Below are 5993 nucleotides of genomic sequence, written 5' to 3'. Positions count from 1 at the left end.
GGAAGTTGACACTAAAATTACAATTTTTATTGGAGATTTCATTCAGGGGAGACGACTGAGCCAGTACCGTATTTATCGCAAAAAGCACACTTGTAATTCGATAATAAAGGGATTTTTTTCTTGGTAACAATGCGCCGTAACGCAAATATAAAGGGAAATGTAGCTGTACATTTCATTGTCGAACTACTTTTTGACATACTTTTAATTCTATATGTAGCTATATTATATATTGACATGAATAATTGTTTTAATTTTTATTTCTCCCCAAACATATCCTTGTTGATGACGTCCTTTCTTTGTACTATACTTCAACAGAATACGCTCTGATCATCCAAAACATATAATTATAGCTACATGTTTACGTTTAACCTAGTAGTGCACTACATTTAAGCTACAGGTAAACTATATAGCAGTGAACATATACAGATCTGTGTAAATTGACTGCCTTATATATCAAATTAAGGCTTATCTTCCTGATTTGAAAACTTTGATGCTTTTTATGTAATTGATATCAATTTTATATTAAAGATTAATTCTACCTTAGGTCTTGATGACTGTATATGTACATATACTTTAATATTTATATTATTTTATCACGCAAACATATTTTTTAATTCAATGTATTGTTACTTCACTAATATTTATTTATTCAACCATGAAATGATTTCATTGTGCATACTCAAGAATCAAGAATCTGAAGTTTCGTATATTCTCATTTATGTTCTTTTAGAGACATATGGCACTAGAAGCTGTATATATGCATGATTGGTACTCTCAGGACATGCTTGTCATGGCCACCTGGGCCCCAGGGCCCAAACCTATACCTCACCACCACCTTATGAACCTCCATAACACCTATATATATATGTATCAGATGAGGATCAGTCGTGCCTGTTTTGACACCTGTCAAGCCCCCAATTACCCCCCCCCCCCCCCCCCCCCCCCCCCCCCCCCACCCTCTCTCTGCTGTGGCAGGCTCCTCTGCCTTACAAACCGGTAATTAGCATCTAACACTACCCATATATAATATTTACCTGTGGATGTTTTTCAAACATTTATAGTGTTTGGGGTTTTCTGTTGTTGTTTTTTTGTTGTTGGTTTTTTTTGCGAATCATCAAAAAATAATTTTTATTTACATTTTCTTCACAATAACTTAAGATATTCAATAAATATAATTTATATGCTGATTTTCTTTAATTACAAAAAGAGGTAAATTCCCCATCAGTTATATATTTTATGGTAAAGAACAATCAATTATTTTCTTAATGCAATAGGTAAACACTTAAATGCTGATCAAAATGTATCCCAAAATTTTGTTTTTATACAATATTGCAAAAAACATTTTAACGTGAACTGTAAAAAATCTTGGCTAAATGTCCACAAGTTCCACATGTGTATATAATATATTTGTTAGCAGATAACTTTAAAAAAGAAAATTATGAAATTACGAAAACAAGCGTTGTATAATTCAAGTGTTGATAATCGTCGATCACATGGTGCTATCAGGTTCCTAAAACATCTCCTTTTTCAGTATCTGTGTCTCAAATTATAATGAGTGTCCAACCAAACATGTTACTCTGTATTGTAATTATTTTATTTTAGGAATGATTAAAATCAAAGAAATTATATCAAAACAAATTTATACCTGTGAAAACGTAGACATTTCACTGTTGATACATTGAAGCCATTAATGATATATTTCTTTTCAGGAGAATACAAAATCAATGAAAAACCTACCAAACACCTGTCTAACAGCTTATTGTTTATGTAAAAGTTCAAGTAGTTGTTGTTCAAACCAGTTGTTTAATTGCAGAAGCCACCGGAGACTGAAATCACTTATACATATATGTAGCACTTAATTTAACTTAATATTATCATTTCTAAAAACATATATTGAAATTAAAAAATAAATAGATAACAAATATTTTCCGGGTGTCCGGGGTGTGTGTGTGTGTGTGTGCTCTCAGAATTACGGAGTTGTGGACACATAAGCGGTGTATAGACCAACGTTGTGGACACATTTTACATTGTGGACACCATAATTTGGTGTCCACAGTGTACACACATCTAGTGGCCTACTATAACCCTACTTAATATATTTAAGGGAAAACTGTATAACAGCGTTGTGAACCACCCTGATACACACCGTGTGTATAGGGCTGGAAAAATATGTTGAGTAGACTGTGTGAAGTCACCTCACATACACACCTAGCGAATTACGTTATCTATATGGGTCACCTGCAGCTGATCCTGCTGCAGTGGCTAGCGCGGGTCAGTTTCTTACTGTCTATGAGAGGCACCAACGGGGTATATAACGTGATTGCATTAGTAAATCTATATAAGAAACACTATTCTATCCTACTGAGCACCCCGTAGTTTTCCCGCAAAAATGTCAAGAAAACCAAGGCACCAGTAAACCTAGTTTAGTTGCCGATACTACACCTGGACATTGGTGAGTTGATGTTATTCTATTATTGCTTTCTTAATGATGATACAAGACAAATGTTTTGTATATTACTTTGTTGTATATCTGTATATATAATATATAAAACTGAATATGGAGGGTGTCAATATAAGTTTATATGTAATTACTAAAGTAGAATATATGCATACCCATATTATAAACAGGGTATAAATCTAACGGGATTTAATATGGCTAAGAAAAAAAGAGCATTTACGGAATATTTTGTGGTAAATGATGTACATAAAAGTTTATCAGCTGAAACATGATATTCTGTTTGATTGTTTTATAACATTGGCATTATATAACTATATGCGGAAGCATTGTAAATTTTATATTTTTGATGAATTTCGACCATTTTGTTGTTTGTCAAATGATTATGTTCTGGCTGGACACATGTTTGTTTGGAAATCTAACAGGAAAAAATGGGAAATATATTGTAGTTGTTCATACATATACTTACTACTAGTGATGTACGTCATTGTCAACCTTTTTTTAGCATATATAGGTCAATATAAAGATTTTTGACTTAGCAATACATATTATATTTTTGATTATTACTCTCTAACAATGAAACAAAACATGCCGCGCATTGTATTTAATGAGATTATCGGAGGATACAGAACATACGTCGCAATTCTAAACATGTTTGTGTATTTAAAACAAGTAACAAATTCCACATAATATACAAATGTAATGCAATAATGCTATAAAAATATTTAGCGTGACTATATTTAAGGATTTAGCAATGTTTAATATGTCAATAAACACAAGTTTATCTTATTCAGATTAATATAATGTTTTTATGGCGATTTCATGTAATTTGGAAATAATATATCAAATTATTACAACGAAAATACATTCGTTAAGTTTTTAAACATTTGTAGAATATAATGAAAAAAGTGATGTCGGTGGTCTATTAATTGGAAAGTACTGAGATAAATTATATTTGTCAAATTTTACACCTGAAAGGTGGATATCACACCAAGACGGAGAAAGCGTTATAAACCAGGGGATAATGCAAAAACCTTTATCCTTAAAAATAAAATAAAAAACCCTTCAAAATTTTCTTTGACAGTACTATTTATGAACTAGTTTCTTTTTTTTCCAATTTGATGTTGAATCACATATATCACCAAACAAATGATGGTGTTCTGGAAATGCAAAAAGCTGTTTGAATTTTCATATACCATGCAAATTAAGTATTGTTTTTCATTTAAATAAGTATCATGATAGTATAATATTCAAATTTGATACGCTTGTCTCAGGTAAAGGAGTATTCGTCCTCAGATTGTTTACTAATTTCTTCTTGAGTATGCCGGGAAACTCATTAAAGGAAAGGCCACTAAGTATGTTCCAGATACCAACTTTATAAAGCAGATATAGTAGTCCCATATCGGGAGCCTGAAGTTAGTTCTCGTTCCGTGTAAGTAAAACGGAACTAGGAACCAGTTCCGAGTTCCGTTTAAGATAAACGGAGTTCCGAGTTCCGTTTAAGAAAAACTGAAATATTATGTATTAGCTTAATTGGTTTTACATATAGCTTATACATAGTTGTTCCGTTTACTTAAACGGAACTCGGAACTGGTTTCTAGTTTTGATTTTCTTCACCGGAACTGAAAACTAGGACCCAGTCCCGTAAAATTCATACGTGACTCATAAATGACTTTGCATCCATTTGACACATGTAGTTTTTCTTCTTCAGATTCGGGTCTCATATTTAGATAAAGTACATAGAATATTTTCTTAAACGGAACTGGGAACTGTTTTTCTTCAAGGGAAGTCAGAACTGGGACCAAAACTCGTAAAGCTAATACATTGCAGCTCCGTTTTTCTTAAAGGGAACTCGGAACTCGTTCCTAGTTCCGTTTGTTCCGAGTTCCGTTTCTCTTAAACGGAACTCGGAACTGGGACCAAAACCAAGAAAGCTAATACATAGTATTTCAGTTTTTCTTAAACGGAACTCGGAACTGGGACCAAAACTAATAAAGCTAATACATAGTATTTCAGTTTTTCTTAAACGGAACTCGGAACTCGGAACCAACTTCGGGCTATGGTATACATTGTAGGATTGTACAAAAGGCACACACGATATTAAACAGCATTTAAATAAGATTGCACAATTCAGATGTTTGTCCTTCAATGACTCAACAGTGATGATATGAACAAAATAGATGTAGATACTGAAAGGCAGCTAAAACATCAACTTGAAATAGATCAAACACAATTACGAAAATATTAATAGAAACGAGCACCCATGATTCAAGTAAATATGTAAATTGTGATTCCGACTTTGATATTTTATTGGCAATATCTAACATTAATCTTTTTTGTTTTGTTTTTTAAGGATCGATGCCACGGAGGAACTCTAACTGACCACATGAGAAAGTCTTCGTCGCCTTGTCAATCATGCTAAACGTGGTGTAGCAAACGCAACGATAAAACTGGTCGATTAAAATGGATAGCCACGTCTTTGCCTTTTCAGCCTCAGTTTTGATTTACCCAAACCATGTAGACATTATAAGATATATTTATGTGACCAACTTTCACAGCTTTTGACATTGTTTTCAAAACATTTTTTTTAAAACTGGTTTCGTTTGAATTCTAAAGATAAACTTAACTGACCGTGAAACGAGTGTCACCGATGTACCGAATAGCTACTCAAAATGTCATATTCATTTTACATAAGATTTTATTCCTTTCTTTTAAAAAATAATATTGATATTTTACAAAAAGGAAGGCTAAGAAATGACTATGGCATCGATGACTTACCCGGGGAGGAAAATACTAATTGAGCGAGTTATACAACCAACAGTATTCTGGCCTTGAAAATGTTTGTTAAATTAAGCTTGGTAATTGCGACTTACCCGTTAAAAGTGACAAATTGTTTCGTTTGCTTAGTTCCATACGTGACATAACATCCAATTTCATGTCATTCAATAACAACTAGTAACTGATTTTTATTTGTTTTCTTATGAGTACATAGTTAGCAGAATGGCCACAAAGAAAAAAGGAACAATAAACAATAACATAAATTCAAACTGTACAAAAATGTATATTTCGCAACAGTTGAATGTTACCTTATCAAACCACATATTAACATTAGTATAGTGTTCACATAACAACAAACAAAATACAGATCTAAGTAATTTTTCGATTGCACATTTGTATGTTGCATCTTGTTTTGATGTGTGTGGCATCATTGTAGACACGTTGTCAACAAGGGTAACATGTGTAAAATGTCAAAGCATTTTTTATATGAAAATTTACAATCAAACAACCACAAATAATAATACAGAATGTTCTTTCGATGCGTTTGCTAAAAAACGTCAACTTAAAAAAAAAAGAATTCAGCACCAACCTTCATGCTCATTAGTACAGCTCATTAGTGTGAATAGGATAGAATATAGTTAATTGATACACGTTAAAACGCGAAAAAACCCACACTATAGTAGAAATAAAGCCGCTTATTGGCGTGATAACGCAGAAAAGGCGTAATAACACGAACAAACACGTAACAATGCAAATCAAA

At 32.6% G+C, this 5993-nt stretch overlaps 1 long non-coding RNA gene across 1 annotated transcript; it reads left to right on the top strand.

The window, feature by feature from the left end:
• The first annotated feature begins 1952 nt into the window (after window positions 1-1952).
• LOC117323723 lies at window positions 1953-4933 on the top strand. The gene is made up of 2 exons (XR_004531813.1): window positions 1953-2452; window positions 4809-4933. It is a non-coding gene; the product is annotated as an uncharacterized LOC117323723 (long non-coding RNA).
• Window positions 4934-5993: the final 1060 nt, after the last annotated feature.

This window comes from Pecten maximus, chromosome 3, assembly GCF_902652985.1.
Source record: "Pecten maximus chromosome 3, xPecMax1.1, whole genome shotgun sequence".
Taxonomy (NCBI): Eukaryota; Metazoa; Mollusca; class Bivalvia; order Pectinida; family Pectinidae; genus Pecten; species Pecten maximus.
This window is presented reverse-complemented; position numbering and strand designations above follow the sequence as displayed.